We start from the raw sequence: 17,919 nt of genomic DNA, 5'->3' as shown, positions 1-17,919 counted from the left end.
CCTCTACTTGCACTCTCTCTCAAAAATAAACATTATAAAATAAAAATAAAATAAATGTTATTTATTTCTAAATCAATGGAGGGAAATGAGTAATTTTCTGTTAGAGAAAACTCTACTGAGTTCTAGGAAACAAACTTTTCTAAACAACAGCATTTTTTTTTTTTTTTTTAGTAAGGTAAGTCAGCCAACATGGTGAAATCAAATAGTTGAGTGCAAGTTTACTGGGCGTTATGGAACACTTCGTGGAAAATTCCTTTTATTCCTCTCTGACACACCAGAGAGGATTTATAGACTGTAAATATCTTTTACTATTTTTTCTTCCAACTTTAGTGAGATGTAACTAATAAGTATGGTAAATAGTTAAGGTGTACAATGTGTTAATATGTGTATACATTGTGACATGATCACCACAATCAAACTAACATATCCATCACATCATACAGTTACCACTCTTCTGTATGTGTGGTGAGGACATTTAAGATCTACTCTCTTAGCAAATTTCAAATATACAGTACAGTATTATTACCAAAGTCGTCATGCTATACATTAGATTTCCAGAACATATTCATTTTGCATAACAGCAAACTGTATCATCTCTCAGATTTCATACCTTTTAACCAGCACCTCTCCATTTCCCCCACTCCCAGCCCCTGGCAACTATCATTCTACTCGTGGCTTCTATGAGTTCAACTCCTTTAGATTTCATATATAAATGAGATTATGCAGTATTCGGCTTTCTGTGCCTTGTTTAATCATTTAGCCTAATGTCCCCCAGGTTTAATCATGTTTCTATAAATGACAGGATTTCCTTCTTTTTAAGACTGAATAATAGGGGCACCTGGGTGGCGCAGTCGGTTAAGCGTCCGACTTCAGCCAGGTCACGATCTCGCGGTCCATGAGTTCGAGCCCCGCGTCGGGCTCTGGGCTGATGGCTCAGAGCCTGGAGCCTGTTTCCGATTCTGTGTCTCCCTCTCTCTCTCTGCCCCTCCCCTGTTCATGCTCTGTCTCTCTCTGTCCCAAAAATAAATAAACGTTGAAAAAAAAAAAAAAAGACTGAATAATATTCCATGTGTGTGTAATTATACATACAGCTGACCCTCGGACAATGCAGGGATTGGGGCACTGATCCCCCAAGCAGTCCAAAATCTACGTATAACTTTTGACTCCCCCAAAACTACTGTACTAATGGTCTACTATTGACCAGAAGCCTTACTGACAACACAAACAGTCAAGTAGCAATATTTTGTATGTTATTTGTATTACAGACTATATGCTCATGGTAAATAGGCTAGAGAAAAGAAAATGTTAGGAAAATTATGAGGACAAGAAAATACATTTAGAGTACTATACCATATTAATAAAAAAAATCAGTGTGTAAGTGGACCTATGCAGTTAAAAACCATGCTGTTCAAAGATCAACTGTATACATACATATATATACATGTATCACATTATCACATTTTTTTATCCATTCATCCCTTGATGAACAAAGGTTGATTCTATACCTTGGCTATAGTGAGTAATGCTGCAGTGAACACGAGAGGACAGATATCTCTTTGAGACACCGATTTCTTTCCCTTTGGATGTATACCCAGAAGTGGGATTGCAGGATCATATGGTAGTTCTATTTATAACTTTTTGAGGAAACTTCATACTGTTTTCCATAATCGTTGTATCAATTAACGTTCCCACCAAAAGTGCACAGGGGTTACTTTTTCTCCCTATGCTCACCAACAGTTGTTATCTTTTATCTTTTTGAATTTTAGCTATTCTAACAGGTGTGAGGTGGTATCTCATTGTGGTTTTTATTTGCATTTCCCTGACGATTAATGATGTGTAGCATTTTTTATATACCTGTTTTTCCTAAACAAAGTGCAACAAGGATGTGAGCGTCCCTCTCAGAATATGAACTCTATACGTCGGCAAGGAATGAAAACTTAGAGTATTGCAAATTTCCCATGAAAAGTTCCTTTTTGCAGAGAAGTTCTACTTGCTTGATTTTTTTATGTTTATATTAAAGAACTGAGGAAAACTCATCCCTCACTGACCCATACAAGGTAAAAGGGCCCTTGCTTCCTCTCAGTACATGCTCAAAACGGGTGCCAAGGTTGTTCTGTTAAATGTTAGTTGGTTCATATCAATCCTCTGCTCAAAACTGTTCAGCAGTTTTTCCTCTAACTCTGAAGAAAAGGAAAGTCCTCAAAGTAGCACAATGCAATCTGGCCTCTGTCACCCTCTCACCTTATCTCCTCCTCCTACTCACTCTCACTCACTCCACTGGACCTGTTTTTTGCCCCCCCTTGTTCTTCAGCCTTGGGGCACTGGCCTCTATGTAGAATGCTCTTAGGGTCTTTCCTCATATATCTGCATATATTCCTTACTTAGGTTTTTATGTAAATGTTACCTTCTATGGGAGGAACTTCCCTTCAGCTCCCTACCTAACACTGCATCCCTTGACACACACCTTCATCTCCTTTATTCTTCTCCATAGTGTTTTTTTTTTTTGATGTTTATTTTTGTATTTTGTGTATTATCTCTCTTCCCCTGAAGACAGGGATTTTTACATCTTTTGTTTGCTTCTATTCCTCCAGGGCCTAGAAGAGAATCTGGAACATACGAATTTATCGTAACAAAAAGTGGGAAAATCCAGGCTCAAGTTGTTTTATTGCCAGAAGTGTGGATATTTTTCCACACTTCACTTCACTTTTAAAAAGTGAAGAATAAAATAAACCACAGTGATGGTCAACAATACATATGAATGTTGGCAATATGATACTAAAAATATTAATACAATATTAAAATCCCAAAAAGATTATATGTAGCCTAATGTACTCATTCGAAAATTAAACACAAGTTTTAGGGAGACACGTAATTACAAAAAAACCACATAAAAAGGAAAGTAGAGAAATCTTATGCATGATCAGCAGGATGGGTATCCGGAATACAGGAAAGGGAGGGAGGATGGGTTGAAGGTATTAAACAATGTGATTTGATATAGCTTATTTTCAAGATATTGTTTTGGGGATAGGTTCACAGTTGCTTATTGCATTATTAAAAGTCACTAAATAAAAGCAGACCATGCGCTGATCAATGAGAATGCGATGAACCAAGATTAACGATTAATGAAATCTCTACCCTTGAGATTCATAAGTGTGTCAGGATAGAGATATGGTGATCAAAATTTCATGATGATATGAAATTAAACATAATCAAGTAATAGTTGATGGCCCAAACTTCTGGATTCAGCTTAGTATGTACCAAGCTGGAAGGAGCATCACTCCCATCCTAACAAAAAGAAAGCTGAATATCTGCAGAAATCACAATTTTCCTTTAACCCATCAGAGTACTGAGGTTACAGTGGAACCGACTTACTTGAAATCTAAAGAGAGATAAGCATGCCAGTAACTTTCTTACCTGAGTTAGAACCCAGACACTATATAAGTTGGTAAGAATAATTCAGCTGAAATTTTAATGGATTGTGAAAAGCTGAATTTGAGGCAGTCTGAGAGTATAGAATCCACAGGAACAACAGACATGAGAATTTTCACCTGTTCCCAGGTCTTCTCCACATATTTCACCAGGTGCTCACTAGAAAGATTGAGGACAGGGCAAAAGGCCAGAGAAAGCCTTCTTCATGGTGTAGAACTTGCATAGGAAAATGGCTGCACCACAGGAAAGGCACAAAGCTGTGTTCAGATCCTTCCCTATCTCTAGTGGAAAAGACTGGCAACATACATGACCAGATGAGAAATTTTATCAGAAAAATTAAAAGCATAAGAAAGAATCAAGTGAAAATATTAGGAATTTTAAAAGTGCTGGAATACAAAGTTTTAATGCCAGTAAAGAGATGAAAAATATTCTCTGAAGGCTCATCAGTAGACTTGAAACAGTGGTGGAAAGAATTAACGAACTGGAAGATAAACCAATAAAAATTGCCCAAAATAAAAACAAAGATAAAGAATGGAACGAAAGAGAACAGAGCATTCACAAGCTGTCTAGAATAGCTGTTAGACATACGAGTGTCTAATGTATGTGTAACTGGAACACTAGAAGGAGAAGACAGAAAGAATGAAATGGAAGAAATATCTCAAGAGATGGTGGCAAATTTTTCCAAAAGTAATAAAAGATACCAAAGCACACATCCAAAAAGTTCAGAAGATATCAGGAACAAAAACAAAAACAAACAAGCTGCAACAACTTCAACACATCGTATTCAAACTGCTGAAGACCCAAAACAGGGAAACCCTTAAAGGCAGCCAGAGACAAAAGAAACTTGACATACAAAGAAACAAAGACATATATAACAGCAGACTTCTCATCTGAAACTATGCAAGCTAGAAGACACTGGAGTGTCACCCTTAACATCCTTAAGAAAATTAATCCAGAGTTCTACACAGGGAAAATACTATCCAAAAATAAAGAAAAACATAAAGATTTTTTTTTCAGAGAAGGAAAAATGAGAGTAATCATTACTAGTGGCCGTGCACTACAAGAAATGCTAAAGGAAGTTCTCTAATCAGGATGACAGCAGACAGAAACTTAAATTTACACAAATAAAGGAAGATCACTAGAAATGGCATAAATTAAGGTGAATATAACATTCACTTTTAAATTATTTTTTAGTTTTTTTAATGTTTTTATTTATTTTTGAGACAGAGAGAGACAGAGCATGAGCAGGGGAGGGGTACAGAAAAAGGGAGACACAGAATCCGAAGCAGGCTCCAGGCTCTGAGCTGTCAGCACAGAGCCCGACGCGGGGCTCGAACCCACAAACCGCGAGATCATGACCTGAGCCGAAGTCAGGCGCTCAACCGACTGAGCCACCCAGGCGCCCCTAAATTATTTTTAATTGCTCTAAAATAGTACTTGAAGGTAGACCAAATAATTTAAGATGTATACTGAAAACCCTAAAGAGACCACTAAATTTTTTTAAAGAAGTAATAAAGTATAAGCTGTGGTAGGCAGACTTCTAAGATGGCCCCTAATGATATCTTCTTCTGATAATCACTTCTTCATGTAATCACTTCTCCTTGAATATGGGAGGAACCTAGAGACGTGCTTCAAACTAATTTGTCAAAATATAATTTGACAAAAGAGATGGAATATCACTTGTGTGATTAGGCTATAAAAGACCAGATTTCCACATTGTTACAGACTCTCACTATTGTGGAGAGACCCAAAGAGCAAGAAACTGAAGGTGGCCATAAGCCAAGGGCTAGCAAGAAACTTAAGGTTGCCAATAACGAATGAGTAAACTTGAAAGTATATCTTTCTCCAGTTGATACTTCAGATAAGAACAGAGACACTGAGCTGATACTCTGAAGCACGGGGAGAGACCATGAAGCAAAGGGTTCAGTTCAGCTGGGTCTATATTCCTGACCCCTAGAAACTGTGAGATAATAAATGTGTGTGGTTTTAAGCCACTAAGTTTTGGGATAATTTGCTATGTAGCAATAGGTAACTAATGCTTAAACTAATAACTTAGATTCAATGGAGTAATAAAAAATACCCAATATAGAAGAAAACAGAAAAAGAGAACCAAAAGAGACAGAATCAATAGAAAATAGCTACCTAGGTGACAGACTTGAATCCAACCATATCAATAATGGTATTTACTGTAGTCTAAACACGCCAATTAGAAGACAAAACTTACCAAATTGGATTTTAAAAACTATAGGCTTTCTACAAGAAATAGACCTTAAATATAAGCACAGACATGTTAGAAGTAATAGCATGGAGAAGGATATACCAGGCAAGTGCCTACCAAAAGAAGACTAGCATAGCTATGTTAATGTCAAAGTAGACTTCAGAACAAGGATTATTACCAAGAATATAAAAAGACATTACCTAATGATAAAGTTGTCAATTTCTCCTTTACCATAGGTCAAACCATTCTAAATGTGTATACACCTAATAACATTGCATGAGAACAGCATTACCTTGATACTAAAACAAGACAAAAATTACAAAAAAAAGGAAAACTATAAACCAGTATCTTTCATGAATATAAAGGCAAAAATCTTCAACAGAATAATAAGTCAATTCCGATAATACATTAATAATGTATATATTACATCACAACCAAGCAGGGTTTATTTCAGGAATGCAAGGCTTGCTCAGAGTTTTATAATCAACCAATGTAATTCACTTTATTAGAGCTTCATGCACTTCTCCCAAGCCCCACCTCCTCCTTAAATCCTGGAAACCACTGATCTGTTCTTATTTTCTATAATTTTCCCATAGAACAATACAGTACGTAACCTTTTGTGATTGGCCTTTTTTTTACTCAGCACAATTCTCTGGAGACTCATTCAGGTTGTTGTGCATATCAATAGTTTGCTTCTTTTCATTGCTGAGTAGTATTCCATGGTATGGAGACACCAGTTTGTTTAATTATTCATCCACTGAAGGGCATCTGAGTTGTTTTCAATTCTTGGCTCTTATAAATAAAATGCTATAAGTATCATGTATTTTTATTTGATGAAATCAGACCAATCCAGTTTGAACCCTTTGCTTAATTCTATGTCATTAAGACTTTCTCCTATGTTTTCTTCTAAACATTTTATGGTTTTACATTTTATATTTACATGTATGATCCATTTTGATTATTTTTTTACATAAGGTGTAAGGTTTGGGTACAGGTTCATATTTTTGCACATGAATATCCAATTGTTTCAGCACTATTTATTGAAAAGACTACTTTTCTTCACTGAATTGCCTTTGTACTTTTTCTTTATAAAATATCGAGACTTATGCTTCTGGCAAAATAGATATACTTTTCCCTATTCCTACCACTAAAACCTTGGATATTATATATATAACCTTGGATATTATATATATAACAAACATAAGAAGACTCTGAAAGGTGTGAAGAAGACAGATCAGCTAAGAACCTGAGTACCCAAGAAGCCAGCAACCTGGAAATGCCAATGGGCACAAACAAAAAATTCCCAATAAAAGCCTGCTCCACCTGAAAAAAAATAGCCTAGAAAGACAGAAAATTTTAATAACGTCTCTTCTCCAGCCAAACACCACAGAAAAAAAACTGGATCCCAAATAACACCCATGGCAGCAAAGGCTGAGTGGAGACTTCAGACTTCCACCCTTCCCCTGAATTGAAATGCCCCCTCATAACCCAATGGGGTTATGTCAGAAAAGGCCAAGTAGGGAGCCAGAATTTTCAACCCCACTGGCAAGTAATGAGTCTTCTCTTTCTTCCCACACTCCCTTACTCCCCGCTTTCCATTGTTGACACAGTGTCAATGGACATCACATGAGCAGCAGGAAGGCAGGAAAAAGAAAACAGAGAAAAGAAGAAACAGAAAACATAAAATAAAATAGAAGAGTTAAACCCTCATATATCAAGAACTACCTTAAATATAAATGGTATGCGGTGCCTGGATGGCTCAGTCGGTTGAGTATCCAACACATGATTTCTGCTCGGGTCATGATCCCAGGGTCGTGGAATCTGCACTGAATGAGGAATCTGCTTAAGATTTTTTTTTTCTCTCTCTCTCCCTCTGCCTCTCCCCTGCTGTCTCTCTCTCTAATTAAAAAAAAAAATTAAAAAATATAAATGGTATAAATATATCAATTAAAAGACAGAGATTGGCTGAGTGGGTTAAAAAACATGACCCAACTATATGCTGTGTATAAACATTTCAAATATAATGAAGGATATAGGCAAGTTGAAAGTCAAAGGCTAGAAAAAGATGTATTAATTAAAACAAGGCAGAAGTGGGGCGCCTGGGTGGCGCAGTCGGTTAAGCGTCCGACTTCAGCCAGGTCACGATCTCGCGATCCGTGAGTTCGAGCCCCGCGTCGGGCTCTGGGCTGATGGCTCAGAGCCTGGAGCCTGTTTCCGATTCTGTGTCTCCCTCTCTCTCTGCCCCTCCCCCGTTCATGCTCTGTCTCTCTGTGTCCCCAAAATAAATAAACGTTGAAAAAAAAATAAATAAAATAAAACAAGGCAGAAGTAATTATATTAAGATCCTATAAAGTAGACTTAAGAGTAAAGAAAATTACCAGACACAGGGAGGAACATTAATTATGTAATGATAAAGGGTCAATTCACAAAGAACACAGAGCAATACTAAATATGTTTGCACCAAGTAATATACAAAATATGTAAAGAAAAACTGATAGAACATAAAGCATAGACAAATACAAAATTAAATAAAAAGTGAAAATGCGACATACAAAACCCTGTGGGACATAGTTAAAGCCGTGCTGAGAGGAAAAATTATGACACTAAATGCATACATTAGAAAAGGGGAAATGTCTCAAATCAGTAATCTAAGCCCCCAATTTAAGAATCTACAAAAAATAAAAAATAAGCCCAAAGCAGGCAGAGGAAAAAAATAATTGAAATTAAAGAAATCGATCAAGTTCCTGGGCAGCCAGTGATGACAGGTGGCTGACACCAACTGGTCATGATTCTGTCTACTTAGTTGGTCAGTGTCTCTTCAGCAGTGGATACTTTCCCATGAGCACTGGCAAGTGATACAAAAAATTCACACTTTGTGCCCCTTCCCGTATGTCCATCCACATGCCTCTGTATCAGATCTTTTTGTCTCCAATATTCCAGTCCTTCCTATCACGCCCCAGATCAGATGACCAGGTCATCGATAGATTCATATGGATTCTCGCCTTGAACCACCCCACCTATCACACAAAGTGGATAGCCATTTGTGCAGCTCACAACCCTGCCCTTTTCCCTTTCCAGTATCTTTCAGGGCCACTCTGGAACATGGCTATAGTACTAACACCATGTATATTGACTTGTACCCACAATGGAAAAATCCATTCGTAAGCCAAAGCTCAGACTTTTCCTCCTCTTTTATCTGGTTGTATGGGACCGCTTATATGGCCACAGGTGCAAGCAGAGGGAAGGGAACTAGTACAACTGATGTCGGTGACATGAGGATTGGACTATCTGCTCACACAGCCTGCTGCTTGTGCTGTCTGGCCCCACTTAGGGACTTTCTGCTGGGAAGTCTTCCTTCGCAGATGTGCTATTTCCATTCTGTGAGTCTGCTGCTGGTTTTTGTTTGTTTGTTTTTGTTTTTTGCCTCATGGCCAAGCGATTTGTTTCTACCAAAGCCTCAAACATGTTAAAGCTATCTCTCAAATGGCATTTAATTTTATGCTGTGGACAGTACGACCTTGATTTATAATTCCACTATGGGGCCCCTTTGGTTGGCTTTTCATAAGCTTCATACTACATCTTTTCCCACTAATGATATCCCCAACACCAAAGGGTCTTCCAAATCATATAATTCAAGGAGCAGGACTGCTTATTTCCGGGGCTGGACCTACTGCAAAGCCCCTTCCTGAACTGGGTCCCACTCAAAGTTGGCAACCTTCTGTGTCAGCTAATAGACGGGCCTGGTCAATATTTCTAGGTGAGGAACGTACTGCCTTTAGAACCAAAGAGGTCTACCACGCACGTGCTTCAATTTTTGTGGCAAGAAATTCAGGATGGATGTGGAATTTTTTTTTTTTATGTTTATTTATTTTTGAGCGAGAAAGAGGCAGAGAGACAGAGAGAGACACAGAGCACAGTGGGGGAGGGGCAGAGAGAGAGGGAGACAGAGGATCCGGAAGCAGCTTCCGGGCTCTGTCTGAGCTGTCGGCACAGAGGCCAACGCAGGGCTTGAAAGCATGAACTGCGAGATCATGACCTGAGCCAACGTCAGACCTTAACCAACTGAGTCATCCAGGACCCCCATATGGGATTTTTTTGTCTTGTTTTGTTTTGTTTTATTTGTTTTTGTCACAGGCAAACTCTTTTTGTCTTTTCCTCCTAAGTTTTCAGTTCCATATAGGCCTTTAAAACAATGCAGGGAAAGAGACTGCATCAACAAAAAGCAGATAAAATGATCTACGTAACAGCTGATTACTACTTAATACTGAGTAGAAAATAATGGTTCTTCACGGAGAAACATTTCTGAATTATTTTCAGAATTCTAAATCTCTCACTTATTGACTGAAAAAAAAAAATGAATGTATCTATTAGTTAGGGGCCTGAAAAGGAGAAGAATGTTTCCTTTGATCTTTGCCCCAAAATTATCCTAAAATACTCCATATTACGATTTAGAATTTGCATAAATTTTCTAACTTTCCTTAGGATGAAAAGATGGCTTAAATAACCATTAGTTTTAACACCGAAAATAATTGTCACTATGTAAATTGTAGGTTTTTATCATCAGACAATTGGGAAATTTAGAAGAAGAAAGCCAGAAACAATTTAAATGAATCGAAGTTTAATTTAAAGCAGTTATATCATAATGAGGGATGAATAAAGTGGTGGTTTGCAGACACATTCATTAAAGGGAAACATTGGTAAATATAAATGCCTGTGAGTGTATTGCTATGTCAATTTAAATTTTATGTATAAGATTAATTTAAAGGAATACAGAATAAGTACTAATTCCCACTTGAAAAACACTTGCATAACACTTGTGTGCATACAACCATATTTAATTTGTAAAGAAATACTATTAATTTATAAAGAAGGTAGTTTTTCTATTCAAATATTAAAGTCCCAATACCAACAAAACACACCAAAATTAACATATAATTATGATTCAATTTAAAGTTCCATCTTTAAACTCTTCACAATCTTCTTTGGTAAACGGATCCAAAGATAGGTTAATCCTAAATAAAAGATGACAAAAGCGATTCTCGTTACTATAAAACGGTTAATAGTCACTGAAATATTTTAACTTTTCTAACATTGCAAAGCAACAGTTAGCCATTCTCTGTATTCACTGTTTTGGTAACTTTTACTTCCAGATTTTTCTTCTCCGTTCCAGCACCGGCCAATACTGTTGACGACTTCAACAGCCCCAGTTACAGAAAGTGTGTCACAAAAGCTGTGTCACCAAGGCCTTAACCTCCAGGCCACTTCAAGGCACTCACAAGACAGGGTACCACTTGGGCAATGTCATCATTTGGCACTTGTGCCTTACTTCTAGGAACTCTGACATTGTTCCTGGCTGATTTACTTCTACACTCCTGCTGTTTGTACCGCTACATTCTCGCTGAACGAGGCCATCGCCCTCCTTTGGACTGCCAAGCCGCTGGTCTCCTGCAGGCTTCATCCGTATCCGCCTCCACCCCACCGTCACTTCTCATCACTCCTGATGAAGCACCCAGGATCACTCTTTGAAACTGAGAGTTGCTCTTCATCCTAGACATCAACGACATTCTGTGCTCCTCCTCTCCTCTCCTCCCGTCCTCACACCGAGGCTTTCGTGCACATCCACTGCCAGAACTACCTACGACCTTCATGCACCATAGACTGCACACTAGCCTCAGAATGAAACTTCAAGCTGCTCACTCGGAATTCCTACCTGAACCCCTCACTATCGCCTAAAATTCAACACGCCAAAATGAAACTCAGCAGCTTCACAAAATCGGTTCTTTCTCTCGACTTCCTTCTCTCTCATCTCCTCATTCCCAGAACTCAAGATGATCTCTCTCGTCCCCTATGGCCAATCCTTTGTCTCCTCTCCACAAACTCCACCACTCCCATGTAAGTGCATTTCACTCACTTGGACCGCTGTTAGAATCCTTGGATTTTCATTTCCTATCTGGCCTCCATTCCAAACCTTTCCACATTAGTAACATCAGATCTGATGTAAATGCAGATCTGATCAACTCACTGCTCTAAATGTTCTATACTGGTGATGTGTGAGGTATTTGCATAGCCTTTTATTAAGCTTCCACAAAATACTTATTAATTACAAAAGGAAACATAAATTTCCTGAATTTGATCATTGATGGGTGGCTTTATGAAAGATACCTTTGTTCTTAGGATATACACACTAAAGTATTAAGGGGTAGTATTTTATTTATTTTTTTTAATGTTTATTTATTTTGAGAGAGAGAGAAAGAGCATGAGCAGGGGCGGTGGGGAGAGAGAGAGAGAGACAGAGAGAGAGAGACAGAGAGAGAGAGAGGCAGGCTGAGAGAGAATCCCTAGCAGGCTTCACGCTATCAGTGCAGAGCCCAACATGGGGCTCGATTCCACGAACCATGAGATCGCGACCTGAGCCAAAATCAAGAGTCAGACACTTAACCAACTAAGCCAGGTACCCCAAGGGGTAATATTTTAAACACACATACATACACACAGACAAAGAGAGAAAGTGCCTAAGAATGAACCTGCAAATGTGACGAAATGTTAAAAATCAGTGAAGTTAGGTAAAGGTTATGCTGGAGTTCTTTGAATTTTTCTTGCAAACTTTCTGTACTTTTGAAATCATTTAGAATAAGGGGTTAAGAAAATGTTTCATGTTGCTTTACTGTCTACTTAACTGAGTACAAATCCTTGGTCCAGTGCTCACATAGGACCCTTTGAAATACGGTCTCAGTGGACTTTTATACCTTCCCTCACAAGGACTCCATAAACGAGCTTTGATCAAACTACATATTCCTGGACATTTTCTTGGACTCCGTGAACTTGCTCACGTCCATGTCTAAAATATATTTCCCTCCCCCACCTTCCCATGTACAAAAGTCTGATTTCTTTTTTCCAACACCCATCTTACTTTTCTAGTACTTTCCAAACCCCACTAAATTGGTGTCATCTCTCCCTAGAAATTTAATGAGCCCAGGTAATTAGCAAACCAAGACACAACTGAAATAAATGGAGGAGAGATGATGCGTTCGATTTAAAACGTGTAATATTTCAAAATAACTGTAGAATAGCCTGAAGAAATTCAGAGGTCAAAGGCAGAAGAGAGATTTAGGGGGCATACATCAAGAAAGAGTAATTGAAGCTATAAAATGGGTAAATTATTTCAGAATAAATATGTAAAGAGAGAGTCGACCCAACAACTACTCCTAGGGTAGCGTTGGATATCAAGTGGTAACAGAAGGGACAAATTAAAAAATACACAGAAAATACAGTCAGAAAGGCAGAAAGTGAACCATGTCATAGCTTCCAGGACACTAAAAAAGAAAGACTGAAAGTAGCAGTGAGATAATATTAAATGTGAAAAGTTCAAAGAGAAAATAGAACTAAGAGATATTAACAAACAGAAACACACAAAAAAACAAAAACCGTGGACCATGGAAAGAGTAGTTACAATAGCACTGTTAAGACAGGGCCCAAATGAAGCTTGTTACATTTCAACAAATATTTAATGAGGCCTTACTGGGTTTAAGGAAGGAAACAGGCTGGAATTAGCAATGGTATACACTAAAAGTTGGAGAAGTGAAGATATAAAAGGGGAGGAAACAAAGTCTATCCTTTATAATTATCATATAAATGAATTCTTACCAGAAGATGATAAGAAGATGCATCTTGTGTAATCTGAGTCTACGAACAACACAAAATATATGGGAAAATTCAACTTGGCCTCTAGTCCTGGTTTTCCCATTAATAAATACATATTAGGAAATAAGAGTCATAATACATTTCTAAATGTATTTCTATTAGTTTTTGTAATCTGGTTTAAAATTATAATGCAAAATAATGAACTACAAGGATACTTGTTTATAACAGGCTATTTCTGGAAATGCATAGCATATTATTTTAAATTTCTAAATAATTCTTACAAGATTACTTGATGTTTAGTAGAAGCCCTCCTACTGAGGCACAAGAGACTGACAAGATCAAGGTTATGGCCAGAGCAAAATTAGATGTAATCTAATATGTTTATTAAAGTAACTGGATCTGGATTAACACTTGGAACAATGTCCAGGTTTCTTGCACATTGTTCTGCCTATTCAAACATCTTTTTCTCCCAATAAATCATGGACTACTTTTTCTTCCTAATCCCCCCCATCTGCCTCATTCTTCTCCTTAATTGAACAAATAAAACCGAGTGTCACTAATCTGAACATTGTTTATATGCCACTATAGCAAACGACTTATGCTATTATTGACGCAATATTACACTAACAGTCATGAGTTTCCAGTGTAACATTGCTTACAAAATGGCATTCTATCCCAATTATTATCTTATGAAAATATTCTTCACAAAATTAAATTCTGCAGATTTACTGACCGGTCAAAATAGAAGTTGCCATCGAGTGACTGTAGTTAAGAGCCTACAGAAGCATTCAGCACGGTAACATGTGTATTAGGACAAGCATGTGAAGGAAAGGAAACAACTATTATGATTTATCAATCGATGTGGCATTATCAGTTACATAAATTGTATCCAACTTAATTGTTTGAGAATCCAGAATTTCCAGTGACTTTAATAAATATACTAGATCACATCTAATTTTTCTCTGGCCACAATATCAACTCATTATTTTTTAATATGAAATTTATTGTCAAATTGGTTTCCATACAACACCCAGCGCTCATCCCAACAGGTGCCCTCCTCAATGCCCGTCACCCACCCTCCCCCTCCCTCCCACCCCCCATCAACCCTCAGTTTGTTCTCAGTTTTTAAGAGTCTCTTATGGTTTGCCTCCTTGTTGACGGAGCTTTAGAACATAGTTTAATTTATGAGTTGTTTCCCAGGAATGAAATAATGACATCAAGGCCATAATTCAAGAGCAGTTTTGTCAAAAGCATTAAATTATACTGCAGCATCCATGGAAAGGAAGTGACTATAAGAAGTGACACAGGATGTGTAATTTTATATCGCAGTTAAAATGTTTGTCTTCGTCAATATGGATGAGTTTTGTAATCTCTATTAAAAAGCTGCCATTAGGGGCGCCTGGGTGGCTCAGTCGGTTAAGCCTCCGACTTCTGCTCAGGTCACGATCTCACGGTCTGTGAGTTCGAGCCCCGCGTCGGGCTCTGGGCTGATGGCTCAGAGCCTGGAGCCTGTTTCCGATTCTGTGTCTCCCTCTCTCTCTGCCCCTCCCCCATTCATGCTCTGTCTCTGTCTCAAAAATAAATAAACGTTAAAAAAAAATTTTTTTTTAAAGCTGCCATTAAACCACAGGCAAGTGTGGTCCTTTCGCTCAGTAAATTCTCATCAACATTTACCTTCTGCTCTTCTCTACTCACACCTACATCGGCGGTCTAGTCTATAACTCAGTGCTTTAACATTGTTTGTGCTTTTTAATTACGATGAATAGTTGTAGCCTCATTTCTACAGTTCTGCACACCACATGTGACAATTAGGAAAACTACTAGACTAATGTGACCCAAGGGTGACTAACCTGTTAGGAAAGCCAGTCTTCTTTCATACAATCAACTGTGTTAACTTGCTTTCACTGGATAGTTGTTGGTATTTCAGCCTGAGTCTGTATTTTTCATTTTCTTCAAGCATTCTAGAAATGACTTTGTATACTTTATTCCATACGCGAACCTTAAAAATATAAACACAGTTAAGGAACACCGAGCAGAAAGGTGGAAATACATTTTGACAGAGGCAACTGGCAGTGACTGAACTGTGTTGTGCCTCAACTGAAACCACGCTAAGGCAATTCTAGCGCTTACAGACCTAAAACTTAAATGTGACGGTTTTCCCATGATCAGTGATCTCTTTTGCTAATTTCCTAGCATTCCCTCTCTGTACTATTTAAATGAGCTACCCTGGATGAAGGCAATGCCTATAAGGTCCTATCTAAATGGTTCTAACACATTCAATTTTGTTTTCAATAGTTATGAAAATACTGAATTTCTATTCCACTGGGAAATTACTCGATTTTTAATGGGCAAGTGTTTTACATCTCATCTAGTAATAGCTTCATACACTGGATTATTAAGATTAATGAAAAATATACGTAAAGCACGTACCCCAATGTCTGGCATATTGTAGTTACGAGTAAATATTGGCTATTGCTCTGTTCTCTTCACCCAAGAGGAATTGATTCTTGGAGGAAATATTTCTTAGTATAGTGGGAAGATCAGGTGCACACTCAAATTACATTTGGGGTTAGTCACCTTGAATGCTGTTTTACACTATACATGGATTATAACTCATATAAACTCAAAGCTCAGAAACAATACAATTTGACGTGTCATTATCAACTAACGATTTCTTTAAGCTGAAGTGCTTAAGATCCATGGTGGAAAACAAAGATTCGTAGAGCTACTGATCTCGACTATGTTTAAAACACTCAAGTTGCCATGACATTTGGACAACCAGAGATGAAAATGGTTCAGCAGTAAAGGTTCATCCTCGTTAGCTTTCCTTCTAGAAAGTAAATGTATGTCCCTTGTCTTTAAAAGAGCAATATGTCATTAATACAGATACATTATTCTTTTCTGTGAAATCCATGATTTTCTCCTTATATTACACTACCTATCAGAGTTTGTTATATTCTGTGGAACATATATTTTTATGCTTTGAAAAATCTCCCATTATGTTTTGATTAAAATGTGTTCATATCTTCAAACACAGGAAGGACTGTTCTCTATAGTTAATAAATATTTCCAAACCCAGTTCTATTTCTGCTAAATTAATTCTATTTTCTCATTTCAGTAAATTAAATTTTCAAAAGATGGAACTGTTTTTACTGTTGAATATCTTCACACATTTGTATTTAGAGAAGTTAATCTAAAATTCAAATATTGCTCATTCTCCTTTATAATAATATACCTTTTTCTTTTTCTTCATTACTTTCGAAGCTTCATTCAAAGGTATAGGGAAATCAAACTGTTTAGCTAAATTCTTCTGGGTTAAACCTAATTTTAAAAAAAGAGAGAGTGAAAGGTAAAATATCAAGGCCAGCGCTTATTTTAAAGGATTCACTATCCTGAGAACAAAGACAATTATAAATGTCTCCTGAGCTCTCTTTGGGGATTTTTACACTCGTTGGTGTATTTCTGATCACAAGATGCTACCAGTTTACCAAGTAGCTAATATTATGCTGGGGGAGAAAACCAAGAAAACTAGAGACAAACTCCCTTAGAAATATCTAGAAATCCCTTAGAAATCTCCTTTCTTTTTTGATTTGAAAGGTGAGTCCCAAAAAAATCAGCAATAGAATAAACAAATACCAGAGGCCACATCTTAACCCAATGCATCTCCAAACTCTCCTTTCTTCTCCGTTCAACTCCAGACACACATTATGCTTTCAACTATTCAAAATGCCTGTGGTTCTTCAAATGTTTTGCTCTTACCCTTCCTAGCCTTTGCACACGCTGTTCTATCTGGCTAAAACACTCTGTGTGCATGCATGTGTATACACACACACACACACACACATAACCTACCAGGCAAATTTCTACCTGCTCTTCAAGACCCAGGTCACACTGTCACCTCCTCTCTACAGTCCCCTGAACAGCACTGGCTCTAGGAATGCTTAGGTCAGAGCACTTAGCACACTTTTATTTTATTTTTTTTTAATGTTTTTATTTATTTTGGAGACAGAGAGAGACAGATTATGAGCAGGGGAGGGGCAGAGAGAGAGGGAGACACAGAATCTGAAGCAGGCTCCAGGCTCTGAGCTGTCAGCACAGAGCCCAACTTGGGGCTCGAACCCACAGACCGGGAGATCATGACCTGAGCCGAAGTCGGACGCTTAACCGACTGAGCCATCCAGGCGCCCCCTTAGCACACTTTTATATCACATGTTTATAATGTGTTTCCTCCACTAGGCTGTGACCGGGATCCCAGAGGGTAATAACTATGTGGGTCTTAGTCATCTTTCTAGCCACACTACCAGACACACAGTAGGTACTAATAAAGGTTTGTCAGGAATGAATAAGCTTCCTCTCTCTACTCACCAGACCATGCTGCCTTCCCAAATATTAACTGTGAGAAGAAAACCCAAGGGCTTGTGTGTCCAAAGACAAAATCAGAAAACACTAAGCATGTGTTCCCTGAAAGCCTTTATATTCCCCTACCCAAACACTTACCCACCTTATTCCTACCCTGCCATCACCACTCTATACCTGGCTTTCTTCCACTCATTCAATATTTAGCTTTCCAGGAACCTTCTCTGATTTCACAAAGCACCCTATATGCTCAGTAATCATAACGTTTACCATGT

The 17,919-nt window shown here is 37.9% G+C and overlaps 1 long non-coding RNA gene and 1 other non-coding gene across 2 annotated transcripts; both read right to left on the bottom strand.

Moving 5' to 3' along the window:
• Positions 1 to 4,745: 4,745 nt before the first annotated feature.
• TRNAR-UCG (transfer RNA arginine (anticodon UCG)) lies at positions 4,746 to 4,830 on the bottom strand. Its single transcript has one exon. It is a non-coding gene; the product is annotated as a tRNA-Arg (tRNA).
• Positions 4,831 to 10,248: 5,418 nt separating this feature from the next.
• LOC121011227 (uncharacterized) lies at positions 10,249 to 16,614 on the bottom strand. The gene is made up of 4 exons (XR_005781548.1): positions 16,524 to 16,614; positions 15,139 to 15,287; positions 13,292 to 13,330; positions 10,249 to 10,659 (listed from the first exon to the last, which is right to left on the bottom strand). It is a non-coding gene; the product is annotated as an uncharacterized LOC121011227 (long non-coding RNA).
• Between the last annotated feature and the right edge of the window lie 1,305 nt (positions 16,615 to 17,919).

The sequence above is a fragment of the Herpailurus yagouaroundi genome, unplaced genomic scaffold (assembly GCF_014898765.1).
Source record: "Herpailurus yagouaroundi ecotype Mexico unplaced genomic scaffold, PumYag 29, whole genome shotgun sequence".
Taxonomy (NCBI): Eukaryota; Metazoa; Chordata; class Mammalia; order Carnivora; family Felidae; genus Herpailurus; species Herpailurus yagouaroundi.
The sequence above is the reverse complement of the archived record's forward strand: the minus strand, read 5'-3'. Positions and strand labels throughout refer to the sequence as shown.